This window comes from Chrysochloris asiatica, unplaced genomic scaffold, assembly GCF_000296735.1.
Source record: "Chrysochloris asiatica unplaced genomic scaffold, ChrAsi1.0 scaffold00073, whole genome shotgun sequence".
Classification (NCBI taxonomy): Eukaryota; Metazoa; Chordata; class Mammalia; order Afrosoricida; family Chrysochloridae; genus Chrysochloris; species Chrysochloris asiatica.
Window position 1 is genome coordinate 10,902,055 of NW_006408591.1, and position 22,458 is coordinate 10,924,512.

Below are 22,458 nucleotides of genomic sequence, written 5' to 3' on the forward strand. Positions count from 1 at the left end.
TTGTAGTATGACATCATTAAGAACATCACACAAGATAAAAACAAAATTTCATTAAAAAGACAGGAAAGAAAGAAAAGACCAAAATAGATGTCAGAATAGACTCTGAAACTTGCTCTCCAGAACAGAGATTCTAAAGCTAATGAAAGAAATGAGGAAATAAAAGAACTGACCAAAAACTTCAAAGGGCAGGTCAAGAAAACAAAGGTCAACTATTATAATGAAATGTGCAAAGACCTGAAATTAGAATATCAAAAGGGAAGAAGACACTCAGCATTTCTCAAGCTGAAAGAACTGAAGAAAAAAGTGAAGGCTTGACTTGAAACATTGACTCTGTACTAGACTATAAGGCTAGTTTGGACCACAAGCTTGGCAGTTCAAACTTGCAATCCACTCCTCAAAAATTCTATACAGGGTCGCTATGAGTGGGAAACAACTCAACGGCCCTTAACAACAAGAACAACTATACAAAATTGAATGATACATAAGCATCATAAGAAGATAGAAGATATACACAGAGTTACTGTACCAAAATGAAAGGATCAATGTTCAACAATTTCAAGAGGTAGCATCTGATCAAGAACTGATGATAGTAAAGGAAGATATCCAAGCAGCATGGAAGGTATTGACTAAAACAAGGGTCCAGAAATTGAAATCTCTCAACAAACGGATGCAGCATTGGAGGTTCTCACTCATCTATACCAGGAAATGTGGTATACAGTCACCTGACCAACAAATTTGAAGAGATCCATATTTGTGCCTGTATCAAAGTGAGATGACTCAACAGAAATCACTGAGCAAAATCATTGCATCGCTTGCAAGTAAAATATTGTTGAAGATAATTTAAAAATGGCTGCAAGGTTACTTCAACAAAGAAATGCCAGAAACTCAAATTAGATTCAGAAGAGGTTGTGAATGTTTGCTTGGACTTTATTGACTATGCAAAGACTTTCTACTGTGTCCATCATGACAAGCTATGGACAACATTGCAGAGGATGAGTATTCCAGAACATTTAATTGTGCTCATGAGGAACCTGTGTATAGACCAAGAGGCAATAATTCAAACTGAATGAAGGGATATTGAATGATTTAAAATCAGGAAAGGTTTGCACCAGGATGTATTCATTCACCATAGTTATTCAAACTGCAGAGTAAATTATGCGAGAAGCTGATTATATGTAGAAGAGCATCACATCAGGATTGGAGGAAGACTCATTAACAACTAGCAATATACAGATGATACGAACTTACTAGCTGGGACTGAAGACCACTTAAAACATTTATTGAGGAAGATCAAAGACCACATCCTTTAGTATGAATTACACCTCAATGTAAAGAAAACAAAAACTTCACCACTTGAGAAATAAATAGCATCATGATAAATCAAGAAATTATTTTAATTGTCAAAGATTTCATTTTGCTTGGATCCACTATCAACACTTATACAAACAACTGTCAAGAAATCAAAGGACTTATTGAATTAGGCAAATTTGCCACAGAAGACCTCTTCAGTTTGAGGGCTATGGTGCACCTGACCCAGGCCATTACCTTTTCAATTGCCTCATATGTATGTGAAGGTTGGACAATGAATAAGTAAGACAATCGATTAATTGATGCATTTGAATTGTGGTTTTGGAGAAGAATTTTAAAAGTATCATGGTCTATCAGAAGAACAAACAATCCTGTGAAGTACAACCAGAATGCTCCTTAGAAGCAAGAATAGTGAGAGTTCATTTCTTATACTTCAGATATATTATTAAAAGGGACCAGACCCTGGAGAAATACTTTATGCTCAATGACGTGGGGGCCAACTAAAAAGAGGAAGATACCAAGGAGATGGATTGTCACAGTGGCAACAGCAGTTGGCTCAACAATTGTGAGGATGGCACAAGACTAGGCAGTGTTTCATTCTGCTGTGCATAGAATTGCTATGAGTCACAGCCAACTCAACAACTTTTAATAACAACATAATCAAGGTCTAGAAAAAAATGGCTCTCATTAACCCGTTGGTTGAAGATAGAAGCTATATAAGAACAAATATATTTTAATAAGCAAAGTTAGTTTGTGTCTTTGAAAGAAGATATGTGAAGAGACAATGAGAAAGGGAGTGAGAAACTCAAATTATTTATGAATTTAAGAACAGCCATGTTAAGGATTCACTTAATGCTCTAGGAATTTGAAAAAAAAACAAACAGATTTTCAAAAGCTTTGTTGAAGTTCATCTATAGGATTATCGCTTTAACATTTGTTGAGGGAATACAGATTGTACTGGTTTTTTAGGTTAAAGAGATTTTGTACGCTACATAAACCAGCTAGGCAACAAATTAGCTAAGCCTTCAGCAGGATGTCTATGCCATATAGGGCTAAGGTCTATATCTATAGATTTGCTAAGGAAACCACTTCAGATTTTGCATGCAAAAGTGGCAGGCAAACTCTTATTTTTCTTGGCAATGTCTGTGGTTATCATTCATATATTGACTATATTGTCATGGCAGACAGTCAAAAGCTTTCCAATATAACCTTGAGTTAAATTGATGTGATTGTGTCATATTTAAATCATCCCCTCATTTTAAAAAAGTAATTGATAGTGTTCTTCTGATCAACACTTTAGTCACCCACAGAGCTGGGATTTGAAAATCACAGAACTGAGTCACATAAAAGGAAAAGGACGTTTCCTGTTGTAGACATGAGCTCACAATGTCTTTTGAAAATTTAAGCTTTGAGATACATTATGTGCTTTCTTTTTGCACCTGGTCATACACCTTTTCGTAAATGCTTGCTGTTAAAATGATAAATGGATGCTATTAAAACACTTTAATGCATAGTGCACAAAAAGTGTCTACTTAAAGGCTAGTTTCCCTTCAGAATTTTGAAGAAGATGCTTTCTCAGCTTTTTTTTTTTTTTTTATTGGCATAATTCTTAAGAACATGGGAAAAAGTGTATATGCCTCTGTCCCTCTAACGGTACACAGATGCAATGCTATATTTCTGGAAAAGTTTCAATGTGAAAACTTTCATTAAGCATTCTTTGTTAGTAAATAGCTAACCCTGTCCTCTTTTTCATTTTTTTCCAAAGGGTTGTGTTTGACTGACAGTGAAGTGACCAGGATTCTTTATATCTGAAGCTCCCTATTTTGACGTAGTCCCACTCATTATAGTCAGAGAAAAGGTTCTACAGTGCATATGATTCCTTGATGAAAGATATGTTAGATACTACATAGTCTTGTTTCAAACATTAACTATGTTAGAAATAAAAACTAAATTTTATGAAAAGTTGGTCAAAAATTGCAGTGATTTGCTTACATTTTCTTGTGTTAGACTACACACAAGCCCAGCTCTCCAGAATTTTATGAGGACAAACACATTTTGATGACAGGAGTCTACTTGTGTCTTCTTGAAAGTCTCCTTTCCATTTGATACTGCATGTGCTTAAACTCAATCATAATATCAAGTTAAGATGACCCATCACATTTTCTAATTTTATCTGTAAAAGTAATCATGACAAATTTTGGTTGGACAAAGAAGTCATTTTCTCTTAAAAAACAGAGGAATTTCATTAAGGTTAATCAAATATAGTTTGATCAGTCTAGGCTGAACTGGTATTGTGAAAAATTTATACAACAAATGATTACTAATTAATAGTGTCATTATGCTTCCAAAAGTCATTTAATTAAACTATTACATAATTCACAATAAAAACTTTTTAAAAAGTCATTTAATGCTTGTGCTCAAATTCCCTCTTTCTTGAAGACTTTTCCGTAATCCATATACAACTCTAAAGCTACAGTGATAGAATAAATATTACCTTAACCTAAGTCTAATGTAATTATTCATACGCAAAGTACAGCTTTTTTTCAGAAAAATAAGTCTCTTTTTCATTTTTTTTTTCTTCCTTACTTGCAAAAGAAATTATACCAAGCATCTCCACAAAGTGGCAATGGTTAGTTTTCCTTATCAAATGTCACAATTTCAGTTTTTGCTCTTTCTTTAAATTTATGTTTTTTATTTCAGCTTTAATTTTCTAGAACAAGGGGCTTTAATTTTCTAGAACATTCTCCAGTTTTAGCAAGTCCTCCCTATGTACCTGAATAGGAATGAGTTAGTAATAACTTCTTTCCTTTCTGACAACTCCCACTGTCTAGTGTAGACAGTTTAGAAGTTGGTACAAAGTTAAAATAAATACCTAGCTTCCCACAGGCAGTCTCCTGAAATGCGTCTATCATTTGTAATTTCTCTGACATTATTTGGTAGTTATGATTTATCACCATACCGCTGTGTGAGCCAACCATGAAATCTCCATGACTCAATGGCACATAACAAAAGCAATCAGGAAAGTGACATTTGAATGAAGGGTTGGTGAATGGGTTTGAACAAGATTTCATTAACTTAAAGAACTAAGGCAGAGGACATTTCCCAACTTTTTTCAGTCTTACACAGTCAGCATTTCGGTTCTTTCTCTTCGTTAGTTAACAAATCATATCAGGGAAAGAATTTCATCCACTGGACACAAGTGACAAAGATGGATTTACAGAGGGGTGACTGCATAAATTTATTATTATTTTGCATTCAACCTTAGATTTTTTCATTATGTTCCATTGTGTTCAGAACATTTTCCTAAGCTTGCAAATGACTATTCTGCTGAATTAAAAAATTATTTTCGACAACCATATTTTGTTCAAGGTTGTAATTGATAGTACAATTAATTTATTTTTTGGTAAACATTTATTGAGTAACAATTCTACATCCGGCATTAGACAAGACACCAGAGTTAAACCAATAAAGACGTTACACATGAACTTTGCTCTTATGAAGACTGCAATCTGATGAAATAAGTAAATGAGATTTATTTACTTTTTGAGGCCATATTGAGTGGGAAAATGCTCATTTTCACATTTTAAAGAATATTTTTATCCAAGCATCTTGTCACTGCAATGTTTGAGTATTTATCTCAAGCTGTAGCCATCCTATGTATAAATATGGGGCAAAAATAGGACTGTTGATAGGAATATGACTGATCATTTGGTACTTTATCAGACCTATGTACTCTCTAGTTTGGGAGTTCATACTAGATATTACTTCTTTGTTTTGCAAATACCATTTAACCACTTTTGGACCAAGAAAACAAATAATGGATAGAATTATTAGAAAATTTCACGACTGGGACTCAGTTCCTTGGTTACATCAACCAACAGCATTAGCCAGGGATCAAAATCTACTTACAATTGCTTCCAAAGGAGATAGGAAAAGAAAGAGTTCTCAGAGTTGCAATGTAGGATAAGCACTGGACTGCTCATAGCAAGATAGGCAGTTCTAACTCATCAGCTGCTATCACAAACCCTATATAGGGCTGCATAAGTCAGCACCAATTGACAGGCACTATGAACAACAATGAAATGTGAAAGAAAAATTCACCTTCACGTGATTTATGTATAAAGGCAAAAAGAAGCTGAATTTCCAGAAGATGAGAATTGTGCATTATTTTGCATTGATAATAACAGTACTTAGGATATGCTCAAAGGATCCATGGGGACAGAGTGGTTAAGCACTTGACTGTTAATCAAAAGGTCACCAGTTTGAACCCACCAGCTTTTTCATGTGAAAAAGATGCAGCAGTATGCTTCTTTAAAGAATATGTTGTTGTTGTTGTTGTTGTTGTTGTTAAGTGCCATCTAGTCAGTTCTGACTCATAGTAACCCTGTTTAGCATTTCCGAGGAGCAGCTGGTGAGCTTGAATGACAGACCTTGTGGTTTAAACTTACCTTGCAGTCCAGTGCATTAACCCACAACACCACTCCAGGACTCCCAAAATAAAGATTATAGCCTTGGAAATTCCATGGGGCAGTTCTAGTCTATCCTATACAGCTGTTATGACTTGGAACCACCTCAGCAGTAGTGAATTTCATCCATTTAGTGGTGCAGTGTAATCAAGAGTAATGTACATATACAGGTAAAATAAATAAACAGTAATTCTGTATGTAGATACATGTGACTATGCCTTCTGTCACTGGAAAAGACTTTGGAAAACAGATGAGAATGAGGATATGAAGCATAGCATATGGCTTTTTATATTAAAGGTTAACTTGAGCCTGAACACTATAGGAACAGTCTCAGAACTGGTCAATGCTCATTTTTTCTACTGCCTTAATTAAAATCAATATTGCAACAACATTTCCAAGTTGCTTCACCCAGTCTACTCTTGGAGTGAGATCTGGAAGAAAACTTTAGAGATAAGGAAGTCAAGAAAAGAGGAGAAAGTTGACTGTTGCTTTCTTGTTGCAATAGGAAAATATTTCAAGAAAGTCAGGCACAATTTAAAATGATAAGAAACAGCTGCAAACATCCATTAATAAGCAGAAAGTGGAATGTATGAAGAATGTATTGAGGAAAACTGAAAGTCATCAAAAATGAAATGAAATGAAATGCACTAAGATCAATATTCTAGGCATTAGCAAGTTAAATGATCAGGTAGTGGCCATTTTGAATCAGACATCATGTGGTTTACTATGCCAGGAAAGAAAAATTCAAGCTAAATGATATTGCAGATATCACCAAAAAGAACATATTATGATCTATCTTGAAGCACAGTGCTATTTGTAATGGGATAATAACCATGAAACTATATGGAAGATTAGTTAATGCCACTATTGTCAAAGTTTACACATCAATCTCTAAAGCCAATGATGATGAAATTGATTAACAACTTCAGTCTGAAGTTGATCAAAGAAGCAATCAACATGCATTGATAATTACTGGTGATTGAAATGTGAAAGTTGGAAACAAAGAGGAAGGATCAGTAGTTGGAAAATATGACCTTGATGATAGAAACAGTGCTAGAGATCCTATGTTGGAATTATACATGACCAATGGCTTATTCGGAGTTCTGGTGTAGCACTGTGGGTTAATGAGCCAGACTGCAAAGCTGATTGAACTGCAAGGTTGGAGATTCAAGCTCACCAGTGGCTCCTTGGAAACCCTATACAGAGTTGCTATGGGTCGGAATCAACTCAACGGCACTTACCAACAACAACAATAACAATGGCTTATTCATTTTAAACATCGTTTTCAATAACATAAATGGTAATTGTACACCTGGACCTCACCATATGGAATACACAGAATCAAATTGATTATATCTGTGGGGAAAAAGGATGGAGAAATTTGAAATTATCAGCCAAAAAAGGCCAATGACTTACTATATAACAGACCATCAATTGCACATATAAAAATTAATGGAGAAATTGAAGAAATTTCAAACAAGTTCATGAGAGCCAAAAGGTGACACTGAATAAACCCTACCTGAATTTAGAGACCATATTAAGACCAGATTTGCTACATTAAACACCAATTACCAAGAACCAGAGGAATTCTGGGATGACATCAAGAACACAATATATGAAAAAAGCAAAAAGGTCATTAAAAAAACAGGGAAAACAAAACAAAATAAAAAGGATGTCAGAAGACACTCTAATACTTGCTCTTCAGGCTAGAGAAGCTAAATCAACCAGAAGAAATGAGGAAGAAAATGAGCTGAACAGAAAATTTCAAAAGGCAACTCAAGAAAACAAAGTCAAATATTATGAAAAAATATTCAAAGGCATAGAATTATAAAAACAAAAAGGAAGGACAGGTTCAACGCTTCTCAACCTGACAGAACTGATGAAAATTTTAAACCTTGGGTTGCAACTTCGCAAGATTTTTTTGGACAAAATAATGAAAGAGTCGGGAAGCAACAAAAGAAGATGGAAGGAATACACAGAGTCACTGTACCAATAAGAATTGATCCATTTTCAACAATTTCTAGAGGAAATACTTGTTTCCTGACCTATACTTTTAGATGTAGTAGCTCAAAATACTAACTGAGAAGGAAGAAGTCTTCACATCAAGTATCAATTCTATCCCATCTGTACCCAGGGATGATAGAGACAGGAAACTTAGCCATTGGCTATCTAAAATGGGGGGAGAAGTGGTATTATAAAGGCATGAAGTGACTGGCTTACAAGTTTTCAAGAAGGAGTTTAGTTTTAGAGTGTGGGAGAAGGTAGAATTCCCACGGAATAATTTTCATAAGACTCTTATGATTCAATAGTGGGTAATAGTTATTATGCTGAATTACAATGATCACAACTGTAAAGACAGAAGTTTTGTAACATAAAGGAGAAAGTAGTAAATCTTACATTCCAGGAACAGAGGACCGCAGGACCATCAAGGGAGAAGAGCATGAGTAGAATGTGGGACCCTATGCAGAGAAGCAGAGACACCAGAGATGGAGGCAGAAATGATGACATGGAGAGGTAGAGCAGCTAAGGACTCGAGACTCATAGCAAGAAAAAGGTTGTCTGGTGGCAGTTGGGAGGCAGGCTTGCAGAATGTGCCCTTTGGTTATTTAAATGATTATATATTCCTGAGTGTTTTTGTATACATCCAAAAAAAAAACAAAAAGAAAAAGAAATACAGAGGAAATAGAAGCAAATACTGTTGAATGATGATGCATAGAGGAGATTGTAATCATTGCACTGAAACACAGAACCAGCGGAATTGAAGGACAAAGTCCAAGCTGCACTCAAGGCATTGGGGGAAACACAGCTTTAGGAACTGACTGAATACAAATTGAAATGTTTCAACAAACTGATGTAGCATTGGAGGCTCTCACTTGCTTATGGCAAGAAATGTGGAAAACAGCTACTTGACCATCTGTTTGGAAGGGATTCTTATTTATGTCCATACCAAAGAAATTCATAAACCATTCCAGCAGTACATTGATAAGGAACTATAGCAATTCAAGTTGAATTCAGAAGATGTGGAACTAGAGATATTTCTGATGTCAGATGGATCTTGGTTAAAAGCAAAGAATACCAGAAAGACATTTACTTGTGTTTTATTGACTATTCAAAAGCATTCAACTGTGTGGATCATAACTAACTATGGATAACAATGCAAAGAAAGAATATTACAAAACATTTCATTGTTTTCATGAGGAACCTGTATATATACCAAAAGGCAGTCATTAGAACAGAACAAAGGTGTACTGAATGGTTTGAAAACAGGAAAAGTGTTCACCAGGCCTATATCATTTCACTGGATTTATCAAACCTCTATGCTGAGCAAATATTAAAATAACCTGGATTATATGAAGAGCATGACATCAGAGGAAGATTTATCAACAACCTCCAAAATGCAGATGATACAACCTCACTTGTTGAAAGCAAAAAAAACTTGAAGTACTTACTGATGAAGATCAGAGATTACAGTCTTCAGTATGGATTGGCAACTCATTGTAAATAAAGTAAAATTCCTCACAACTGAACCAATAAATAACATCATGGTAAATGGAGAAAAGTTTTAAAAGTTTTCAAATATTTATTTTGCTTGGATCCACAATTAGTACTCATGATTAAAGCAGTCAATAAATCGACATATTGCAATTGGCAACCCTGCAGGAAAAGACCTCTCTAAACTGTTAGAGAGTTAATGTCACTTTGAGGATGAGGTGTACCTGACCCCAGCCATGGTATTTTCAGCTGCTTCAAAATCATGTGAAAAAAAAGACCTTAGAAGAATTGATGCATTTGAATTATAGTGTTGGTGAAGAATGGTGAAAGTACCCATGGACTGCCAGAAAAATAAACAAGTCTCTGTGTTGGAAAAAATACAGCCAGAATGCTGCTTAGAAGTGAGGATATTGATACTTTGTCCCTCCAATTTTGGATATGGTGTCAGGAAGAAAATTGCCTGGAGAAGAAAATCATGCTTGATGACGTGGAGGATCAATGTGAAAAAGGAAGACCCCCAGCAAAAATTGACACAGTGGCCACAGCAATGGGCTCAAATATAATAACAATTGTGAGGATGGCACAGAATGGGACAGTGTTTCATTCTGTTGTGCATAGGGTCACTATGCATCAGAACCAATTTTAGGGCACCAAGCAACAACAGTAAATTTTAGAATGGTTTAACCATTCTCTCTTCCAAAGTCATCATACCAAAGGGTTAGGTATAACCATGAGAGTCATATTGATAAATGAATCAACACAAGCACTTTATATATAGTCAATTCCAACCCATAGCAACCTTGTATAGGGTTTCCAAAGAGCATCTGGTGAGCTTAAATCACTGACCTTGCAGTTCAAATGACTTTGCAGTCTGACACATTATCCCACTGTGCCACACCAGGACTCCCAGGACTCCATATTGTTGTTGTTGTTGTTGTCAGGTGCCATCGAGTCGGAACCGAATCATAGTGACCCCATGCACAGCAAAATGAAACAATGTCCGATCCTGGGCCAAACTCACTACATTGCCACACTTGATGCCATCAATGATGCCACCTGGCTGATCCATCTCGTTGGGGGTCTTCCTCTTTTTCTCTGACCCTCCGTCTTACCCAGCATGACATTCTTCTCCAGCGACTGTTCCCTCCTGACAATATATCCAAAGTATGAGAGATGAAGCTCAGCCATCCTGGCCTCCAAGGAGCACTCTGGCTGCACTTCTTCCAAAACAGATCTATAGAAAACAGATTCATAGAAAACTCTATGAATAGCATAGGTACTCCATATTGTTGTTGTTGTTGTTAAGTGCCATCGAGTCGGGTCCGACCCATAGCGACCCTGTACAGGGTTTCCAAGGGTGTAAATCTTTACGGGAGTAGAAAGCCTCATCTTTCTCCCGCGGAGCGGCTGGTAGTTTCGAACCGCTGACCTTAAGGTTCGCAGCCCGATTCGTAACCACTATGCTACCAGAGCTCCTTAGGTACTCCATATAGATGACCTTAATTAGTCCATAAACCAGTTCTATAATAAATAAAGTACTATGATACTTATTTTACACATGGAGAAAGTTAGAGAAATTAAGGCACTTTTTCAGAGTCAAAATAATAGTTACATCAGTAGTATCAGATTCATATATTTCAGAGTTCAGTTTAAAAATTAATCATAACTGTAGTGCCTGGGTTTAGAAGAGCTTGCAAGAGGCGAACCAAGGCACAGTAATCAGTCTCCATTCAACTAGAGCAAAAGAGGAAAGAGATCAGGGATATAAAGTAAAAATGGAATATGTGTTTAAATATGTCTATGAACAATTGCCACCTTTGCCATGAGACCGGAAGAACTGGATGGTTCCTGGCAACCATTGTTGAATATTTGATTAAAGATTCTATTTTTTAAATTCTGATCAAAACAGAGAACATATAGAACAGAATTTTAAATTTTCATGACCTCTAGACTTAATGGAGCCATGCAGGGTATATGAACCACTAAAACTATTGCCCTGAGGCAATCTTTAAACCTTAAACCAAAAAGATCCCCTGAAGTCTTCTTAAAATTAAATAATAATTCATTGTAACTAGTAAAACTTGTTTTTCTTGAGCATTATACTATTTTAAGAACTACAGTGAAACTTTAGAAAGACAGAGCCTGTGTAAACAGAAACTTGTCAGAGAAGGGAAATTTAAATATTTTATATCCATAGAGAGCAATAGGTGAGTGGTAACACTGTATGTACCCTGTCAAAGTTAGAAAACTTGCAAGACCCCCCAAAAAACAAGGCTGTCCCAATGAGTCCTGGCTCTCAGGTTTCACTGTATCTTTATGTGACCAAATGTTAACAGCTACTGGGAATATTAAATAGGCATCCTGGAAGAGCTGGACTAGTGAAGCGTGCAGAAGAGCAGTAGCTAGAGGTCTCGTCAGACACAGCTCCCGACGTTGAACTGACGATCTGGTCTAAGAGTATCCTAAAGGCATCCTGGTGGTGCGTTGAAAAGGGTACCCAGGCACCTGAATTGGTGGAAAACATCTGTGTTTGCCATTTGGCTACTGGGGACATGTTGAGGGTCATGGTGGGTTTCTGGTTCAGAGCTGGGAAAAAAAAAAACCTGAAAGCCACTGGTGAGTGATGAAATAGTAGTTGAGCTCATTGAGAAGAATTTGGAAACCTCTTCATGAAGAATGATTTTCTTTTAGATGACTTCTCTTGGACTGTGAGGCAGGTAGAAATGCTCAAAGACTTCATGGTGAAGAGGAAAGAAAAGCTTAGATCTTTGATTGAATTCAGTATACCAGACTCTCTGCTTATCCAGAGAATCAAAGGAAGGCTGATTCACACCATGAGTGGCAGTTCCTACTACAAGGGGTGCAGACCCCCTAAGGAAGCTTTGAAAGATGTTATCACTGGAATCCTCTGGTCCACTGATCAGATGATAAAGAGAAGAACCTGAAAATCCTCCTGGAAGTCTACTCAGACCACCCAGCTGGTGGACTACTACCTGAAACGCGGCATCCATTGTTTCATGGATGCCTCCCAAATCCCTGGTGTTATGTTTGCAAGCATCCTAACAGCCTTCGCAAAACTCACATCCTAGTAACGGAAAGCCAGATGAGATTGAACCCTTACTTATCACCCCACAGCATGATTCTTGATTTTCCATGCTGGGCAGGGGGGAGAGGTGGCCAGGGGCTCAAGAGCAGTATTGGGGAAAGCAGCATTGTTATTGCAATGAGGTGCTTTTTTTTTTTTTTTACAAAGGTGGGAGTTTTGAAAAGCATAAACAAAGGAGAAATTTATTTATGTGATTGGGAGGGTACGGATAGAAACAGAAAGTTACAATATTATAATTTCTATGGAATCAGGTTTTCAATTATTCTGCCTGGTGATGAAAGTTTTGAAGCTGGTGCCCACAAGACCTCAACTTTTATCGCAGAACCTCATGGATTGTCAGTTCAAAAATGCAAGGCAATGAACTATTGTATAGTCTTCCCTATACCTTGGAATTCCACAAAATGAATCACACATTCTCAGTCTTCGCTATTGTGTGGAATACAGGAGAATGAACTATTGCACTGTCTTCTCTATAGCTTGGAAATGGGAGACATTGAGTACTGAGAAAGATTCCCAAAAGCATGAAATCAAAAATTCATCACATTTGAAAGAGACACAGTGTAATCATGGGGATGGTGACTCTGCAAATCAAGTTTACTGGAGTCATGGGGAGGGTGGGGCACACTAGTCTCACTTTCTTTCCCTGCCTTGCCACTGATTTACCAGTCTGCTTACTCTCATGGATCAGCTCCCAGCAGCAACTCAGCACATGTCACAAACCCATGTGCTTCCTTTCTTACATCCACGGAGGGACCCTTTTTAAATAATAAGTAAGTATCATAAGCAATGCCATCCAAAGATTGTCCTTCCCAACCTCAAACACCTGTAGTGACAGCACTGTGCTGTACAATTTTCAATGAGGTGCCTTAAGTGACAAATAGATGCCTTGTTTGGTCTCTAAGTCAATAAAGTATGTTAAGAGTATGAAAAAAAAATTACCTTAAGGTACAGTGACTTTATGTTAATGGGAGAGGGACAACTCAGAAAGATGTGTAAGAATAGTTGAACAACTCAAATAATGTCATCAATGCTACTGAATTGTACATGTACAAACTGTTGAATTGATGCATATTTTGTTGTGTATATTCTCAATAACAACAGCAAAATAAAAAATTAAAAACTTTTAATTTGTTTTTATTGGAAAGTGAGTCAGTTCTGACTCAGAGCAACCCTGTATAGGGTTTCTATGGAGCAACTGGTGAACTTGAACCACTGACCTTGTAATTCAAACTGACCCAACAGTCCAAGGCATTAACCTACAGTGGCACACCAGGACTCCATAAACTAATGGGGATAAATAATTAAAAGACTTAAAAAACGATCTGGTTCCTGAAGGAGTGAAATTAATGTTCATTTCAATAGAGAAAGGGAAGGAGGAAAGATTCAAGTATAGTATCAGAAGGTTTGGTTAATAGTTTTGACTATTAACCAAAGTTAATAGTCATATTAAATATAAAATGATTTAAGACTAGTACATAGAAAAACAAGAGAAAAAGTTGTTGTTGTACCGACCCATAGCGACCTTATGCACAGCAGAATGAAACACTGTGCAATCCTGGGCCAACCCCACTACTGTTACCATACTTCAGTCCACTGATGTTGCCACTTGGCCAATCCATCGTGTTGGGGGTCTTTCTCTTTTTCTCTGACCCTCCACCTTACCAAACATGATATCCTTCTCCAGCAACTGGTCCCTCCTGACAATATGTCCAAAATAAGAGAGATGAAGTTTGGCCATCTTGGCCTCCAAGAAGCACTCTAGCTAAACTTCTTCCAACACGGATTTGTTGGTTCTTTTGGCAGCCCATGGCACTTTCAGTATTCTCCTCCAACACCATAACTCAAATGTATCAATTCTCCTACATTCTTCCTTATTCACTGTCAAGCTTTGGCATGCATATGAGGTTATTGAAAATACCATGGCTTGGGTCAGTAGCACCTTAGCCCTCAAGCTGACATCTTTGCTCTTCAACACTTTAAAAAGGTCTTGTGCAGCAGATTTGCCTAATGCAATACCTCGTTTGATTTCTTGACTGATGCTTCCTTGGGTGTTGATAGTTGATCTAAGAAGAATGAAGTCCTTGACAACTTCAATCTTTTCTCCATTGATAAGAATGTTGTTTATTGGTCCAGTGGTGAGGATTTTTGTTTTCTTTCCATTGAGGTGCAACCCCTACCGAAGGCTGTGCTCTTTGATTTTCATCAATAAATGTTTTAAGTCCTCTTCACTTTCAGCAAGCAAGCTTGTATCATCTGCGTATTGCAGATTGTTAATGAATCTTCCTCTAATCCTGATGCCACGCTTTTCTTCATAGAACCCAGTTTCTTGGATGATTTGCTCAGTATACAGGTTGAATGAGTACGGTGAAAGAATAAAGCCTTGTTGCACACCTTTTTTAAATTTTAAACCTTTCAGTGTTCCCATGTTATGTTCAAACAACTGCTTCTTGGTCCAGGTGCAGATTCCTCATGAACACAATTAAGTGTTCTGGAATACTCATACTTCGCAATGTTGTCTATAGCTTGTCATGATCCACACAATCAAAAAACCTTTGCATAGTCAATAAGGCACAGGTAAACATCTTTCTGATATTCTCTGCTTTCAGCCAAGACCCATCGGACATCAGCAATGATATCCCTCATTTCATGTCCACTTCTAAATCCGACTTGAACCTCTGGAAGTTCTCTGTCAATGTATGATTGTAGCTGTTTCTGTATTACCTTTAGCAAAACTTTACTCGCATGGGATATCAAAGAGATTGTCGGATGATTTCTGCGTTCTGTTAGGTCACATTTACCATAAAATGAACTGGTTTGGTGAAGCATTTAAAAACCTATAGTTTTTTGTTTGTTTCTTCACTACTAGATGGAGAATGAAAGAACTCATATTCATAAAATCTTTTATGTTAGCTGTGATCTCATCCAGTGCCACCAACCCTTTTTCTGTTCAAGATGTCCTGCTAATGTAAATGTAAATGAGACAGAAGAATTGGTTTCACAAATCGAGCTCCAGATGAATTAACTCTTTTTGCCTTCTACAGTACATTGTGCTCAAGCCCAAGAGTCCATTAACTGAAGTCATAAATGGAGTTTCACACCCTCAAAATCTGCTCTGCATGCTGTGCACAGATGCTCACAGAATTCTTCCCCTATGCCTATGTGGAAAATCCTCCTGGCATTTAAGATCATCTTCTCCCTCAAGCCACCCTGTCAGAAAGAGAGCAGCTCTAAGTGAAATGCTTCAGATCAGTGAATTGGTAAACCAGCTATGGAAGTAGTGTGTTAAAGCCCATCAGCCCTATGAAAATATTCTACTTTGAAGATGTAAAGAACAGAGACATACACAAGAATAAGGACATATTGAAGTGTTTTGTTGTGGGAAAGTCCAGATGACCTTTTTAAATGGCAAAGATTTTTCACTTTTGATTTTGACCTCAGCAATTGCTTTCAAACTGATTTTCAGTAGAAGGGTTATAAATTATAATAATGAAATGTAATATACCTCACAATTATTGAATACTCATTAGCACTAAACTAAGTACAAATATGCATAGTATCATGTAGTGTTTTGAATAATCTAAAAGGTTGATAGTATTTTACTCTTTCCAGACTAGGGAAGAGGTTCAGAGAGGGGACATACTTTTTCAAATTATAGAACTAGTTTTATAGCCAGTTTCAAACCCACATCCATATGACTCTAAGTCTAAGTTCTTTAAACACTAGACAAAATTGCTTCAAAATGAAGATCAGAAGCAAACACAAGAGAGAACAGAAGCAATGCTTCTTAGTACCTATTATGTGCTGAGAGCTTTCCCAAGAAACTTATTCACATTAGTAAATATATTCTATGTGTCAGTAAAGCCATTTTAGGACATGGCTCATGATGAGACTTAATTCATGAGATAGTTTAATAAACTTCTCACAGGTAAGACTGAATTTTGGAAGGCTTGATCTTATTCTGGTTGGGTAATAGAATTAAATTTGTCCAAAGACAAATCATTACCCAGGGATATGGAATGGGAGGTGTTCTGTGTAGGAAATGACAGTTGCTTAGAGAAAGAAAGGAGGGGGATTTTGTGTAATCTCCTTTGAGTTTTCTAATAAATAAATCACTGGGCTAAAAGGACACGTGAAATAGACTTGAAAGACAGAAATGTTTTAGATCTTGGAACCCACTAAAAAATAGTGGGCTATGATGATGTCAATTGGTAGACTTGCTTGTGACATTAATACTTTGAAATATTTAAATTATTGAATAGTTGTTACTGTTTTGCTTTTAAAAAAAGAATTTCAATTGACCTTTGGGAAGTTTGAATGCAGGAATGCAAGCATAAACAGATGGTTGGCCTTATCAAGTAAATATTTGAAAAGGTATAATTCATGTGAATGTTTATCCCCCCTCCTTTTTTTTTTTTTTTTTTTTTTTTTTTGCTTTGTGGCAGGGCAAAACCTGCCTAGGCTGGTATTTACTTTTCTAATTAGAAAAGCTTGAGTGATGTGAACAATTAAGATAATACAATACCTTTACAAGATAATTAATCTTTTCTTTGTGATTCATCCTACCACATCCCAAGCTGATAATGTTATTTACCTCCCAGTTAAGGCTATGTTAGAATGTAATTGGAGCCATTTGCTTTGACTATCAGAGGAGAAAAGATCATGCAATTTGCATTTCATATATCTAGAAATTAAAACTGAAGGAATGACCACTTGACACCACTGAAGTTCCTGAAATGAAGCCTGCTGAGCTCAATTTGTTGTGGCAGCTAAATGATTCCTCTCTCCAGTCTGAATACATGATGAAACTCCTACTAGAACATAGCACTATAATAATTGACAACATAATGAAACTGCCAAAGCCAAAATGCAAATACCTCTCTACTGACCCTTCAGAACTGCACTCTACACTCTACACTTAAAAAAGAAAATGCTATTTTCAGATGAGTAATGTTATCCTTTGTTTTATCTCCACTCCATCAATTAGAGACTGCTGAGACTTTGTTTGGGACACTCATCCCTTTAGAGACTTACACTTGAGAGTTAGTAGCAACAGTAGGTTGAATGAAGACTTTGTGGTATCTTGAGATGTGTAGAGATTTACTAAATAATAATATTTGAAAACAGCTATCGCCATCATTTATCACCATCACTTTATATAGAAAAGCAATACTTACCACACACACACAAATGTTATAAGGCTGACAAGACTTCAACTCAGATACTATGGACACATTGTTAGGAGGGTTCAGTTCCTGGAGAAGGACAACAGGCTTGTTAAAGTGGAGGGTTATCGAAAAAGACCCCATGTTGGATATACACAGTGGCAGTAACAATGGGCTCAAACATAACAATTGTGAGGATGGCACAGGACCATTTAGTGATTCACTCTGTTGTTCATAAAGTCACTATGAGTCAAAACTGACTCTATGGCACCTAGCAATAGCAACATCCTAGTGTAACTAATTTATAGAATAATTTAGTTTCATTAAAAATAATAATACTGTAATGTCCTCAGTTTTCTGTTTTGGTTTTATTTATTTATTTATATTTTTTATTTGAATCTATGAAAACGTGATTGAGAATTAGCATTGATCCTTGGAAATCACTAGTCTACATACAATTGCTTTATTTCTGTTTTCAATTAAATTACCAACCATTATAATTAAGGCTCAAATTAGTTTATGATGCACAAATAGTAAAATCTTTGGTTACTGACTCACTGGTCACATGTACCTTTTATCAAACAGGAGTTCTTATCAATAATAGACATGTTTGCCCATTCTTCCATTTTAGAAAAAGAAAAAAAGAAAAGTCTTCATTTGGTTTAAGCTAATACATACAATCTTGGCTCCTCCATAGCTCTATCTGCGCATTCACTTTATATACACTGTAAGAAGTAGAAGAATTCCATTATCTTTTCATTGTAATAGTCTGTGAATTTTTTGAAGCCCCCATGTGTACCATGGTTTTAATTAATCACAAATATTTATTTCTAGGTAAGACCACACTTCTGAGCATCAGGTTATATAGCCAATCACTAGAAACTTTCCCACCATTCATCTGTCATTTGATCATACTGTGGTGGCTTGTGCATTGCTGTGATTCTGGAATTTATGCCACCAGTATATTTTAAAACCAGCAGAGTACAACAATGGCCCATCATTCATCAGTCAGTTGTTGTATTGTGGTAGTTTGTGTGTTTCTAGAATGTATGCCAACAGTATTTTAAATATCAGCAGGGTCACCCATTGTGGACAGGTTTCAGTTGAGCTTCTGAGAGACTAATACAGAGTGGGAAGAAGGAGAAATGAACTTACTCACAGAAAACCTTATGGATAGCAGTGGAACACTATCTGATAGCACCAGTATATTAGATATTGAAACATGAAGAACACTGAATATTGTCCGGTATAGTACCAGAAGATGATCCCCTACAGTTGGAAGGCACTCAAAATATGAGTGAGGACAAACTTCCTCCTCCAAGAGGACTTGACCGGAACGATGCAAATGGACTAAAGCCATCAGGACCTTCATTTGCTGATATGGCACAATTTAAAATGAGAAGAAACCACTGCAAACATCCATTAGTAATCAGAACACAGAATGTACAAATTATGAATTTAGGAAAATTGGAAGTTGTCAAAAATGAAAAGAAAGGCCTAAACATCGATATTTTAGGCATTAGTGGGCTGAATTGAACTGGCATTGGCCATTATGAATCTGACAGTCACATGGTTTACTATGGTGGAAATGGCAAATTAAAGAGGAATGGCACCATATTCATGATCAAAAAGAACATTTCAAGATATCTCTTGAAGTACAATGTTGTGTGTGATAGGATAATATACATATGCCTTCAAGAAAGACTAGTCAATGTCAATATTATTCAAACATACACACCAACAACTAAAGATAGTGATGATGAAATAGAAATGATTCGTGATTGGAATGCAAAGTTGAAAACAAAGAGGAAGGATAAGTCGTTTATAATAGATGGCCTTGGTGATAGAAATTATGCTGAAGATCCCATGATAGAGTTTTGCACAGCCAGTGACTTCTTCATTGCAAATAGCTTTTTTAAGCAACATAAAAGACTCCTATACACAAGGACCTCAACAGATGGAATACACAGAAATCAACTTGACTATGTCTGAGGGAAAAGATGGTGCAAAAGCTCCATGTCATCAGTCAAAACAAGGACAGGGGCAGACTGTAGAAAAGATAATCAATTGCTCACATTCAAGTTCAGGCAATGCTGAAGGAAATTAAAATAAGTCCACAAAAGCCAAAACATGACTTTGAACATAGCCAACCTAAATTTAGTAATTATCTCATGAGCAGACTTTATGCACTGAAACTAATGACTACATACCAGAAGAGTTTGGGAATGACATCAAGACTATCATACAGGAAGAATGCAAGAGGTAGTTAAGAAGACAGGAAAGAAGTAAAAGATCAAAATGGATATCAGAAGAGACTCTGAAACTTGGTCTCTAGCATAGAGATGCTAAAGCAAATGGAAGAAATGAGATGACAAGAGATGAATAGAAAATTTCAAGGGAAGCTCGAGAAGACAAAATCAAGGCTGTAAAGGAATGGGCAAACCTGGAACTGGAAAACCAAAAGTGAAGAACATGCTCAATATTTCTCAAGCTTAGTGAATTAAAAGAAAACCTTCAAGCCTTGATTTGGGATACTAATAGACCTAATGGGAAAAATACTTAATGATGCAGAAGGCATGAAAAGAAGATGGAAGTAATACACAAAATCACTGTACCAAAAGGAAATGGTCAATGTTCAACCATTCAAAGAGGTGTCATATGATCTATATATAGCCAATGATACAGAAGGAAGACATCCAACGTGCACTGAAATCATTGACAAATAATAAGGTTCCAAGAATTGAAGAAATACAAACTGAAATATTTCAGCAAACTGATGTAGCCTGAAGGCATTCACTACTCTATGCCAAGAAATTTGGGATACAACCAACTGATTGGAAGAGATCCGTGTGCTCATTCCAAAGAGAGGTGACCCAATGGAATGCAGAAATCATTGGACAATAGCATTAATATCACATCCAAGCAAAATTTTGCTAAAGATAATTAAAAAACAACTGCAACAGGACATTGATAGAGAACTGTCAGGGTTCAAGTAGGATTCAGACAAAGATGTAGAACAAGTGATATCATAGCTTATGTCAGATGGATCTTGGTTGAAAGAAGAGAATATCAGAAAGATGTTTACCTTTGATTCACTGACTAAGCAAAGGCTTTCTATGTGTGGATCATGATAAACTGTGGACAACATTGCTGAGAATGAGTATTGTGAAACACTTAATTGTGCACATGAGTACATAGACCAAAAGGCATTCTTTCAGACAGACACAAGGGGACACCGAATGAATTAAAATTAGGAAAGGTGTTTGACAAGGTTACATCCTTTTACCCTAGTTATTCAATCTGTATGTTGAGCACATAATCTCAGAAGGTGAAGTATATGAGGAAGAATGTGCCATCAGGATTGGATGAACTCGTTAACAACTTGCAATATGCAGATGATACAACCTTGCTTGCTGAAAGCAAAGGGGACTCAAAATGCTTACTGACGAAGATCAAGAATGACAGCTTTCATTATGGATTGCACTTCCATGTAATGAAAACAAAAATCCTCACTACTGGAACAATAACTAACACCAAGATAAAAGGAGAAAAGATTGAAGTTGTCGAAGAATTAATTTTGCTCAGATCAACCATCAACACCCAAGGAAACAGCAGTGAAGAAATAAAAGGATGCAAATCTGTTGCATAATACTTCCTTAAAGTGTTAAAGAGCAAAGATGTTACTTTGAGAACTAATGTGCGCCTGACCCAATCTTGGTATTTTCAATAACCTCATATGCATGTGAAAGTTGGACAATGAATAAAGACAACTGTAGAAGAATTGATATATTTGCATTGTAATGTTGTAGAAGAATATTAAAAGTACCATGGTCTGCCTGAAAAACAAACAAATCTGTGTGGGAAGAAGTACAGCCAGATATCTCCTTAGAAGCCAGGATGGGCAGACTTCATATTTTGGACATATTATCAGGAGGGACCATTTCCTAGAGAAGGTCATCATGCTCATTAAATTGGAAGGTGAGAGAAAAAGAGGAAAACTCCCAACGATATGGATCGGCACAGTGGCAGCAGTGATCTCAAGTGTAGCAACTTCACAACAATAACAAACCTAGCCTTATCTAGCTTAGCTGATCTAGGGTATGGAACGAACAATATTAGTTCCTAGTAGGAATGTTCTCATCCCTCCCTCCTAATTGTTGATTGGAATTCTATTTACCTTCTAGTTTAGCTTAATTCAGTTTCTTTGTCCTCCATGAAGCCTTTCAGATATCTACTATTCATGTATACTTTTCCTACTCAGAATATCTATAACACTGGGTGTTTTAATGTATACAATGTCTTTGATAGTTCTTAGATTACATGCAATGTATATTAAGTACTGAATTACTTTTACAGGCCTGCCTTAACAAGTTACCATAAACTTTGTTCTTAAAACAACAGAAACATTTTCTCAACTCAGGAGACATGTTGTTAGACATCACTGAGTCATCACCAGCACATCGGAGCAGAAAAGATCAAACACTGCGCAGTTCTGTGCCATCCTCATAACTATTGCTATGAATGATCCCATGGCGGCTGCCATTGTAGCACTCCATCTCTCTGAGGGCCTTACCCTTTTTGGCTGACCCTCCACTTTACTAAGCATAATGTCCTTCTCCAGTGTCTGGTCCCTGCTGATAATTTGTCCAAAGTAAGAGAGACCAAGTCTTGTTATCCTGAGTTTTAAGTCACATTCTAGCTATACTTCTTCCAACACAAATTCATTTGCTCTCTGGCAAGCAATGGTACTTTTACTATTCTTCCCTGCACCATAACTCAAATGCAATAATTCTTCTATGATTTTCCTTATTCATTGTTCAACTTTCACGTGCATATGAGCCTACTGAAAACACCATTGCTTGGTTCAGGTGCACCTTGTTCCTCAAAACAAACAAATAAACAAACAAACTTGCTCTGGAACACT

The 22,458-nt window shown here is 36.6% G+C and overlaps 1 pseudogene; it reads left to right on the forward strand.

Moving 5' to 3' along the window:
* LOC102834179 overlaps positions 1-12,355 on the forward strand; it is a 39,618-nt pseudogene extending 27,263 nt beyond the window's left edge.
* Positions 12,356-22,458: the final 10,103 nt, after the last annotated feature.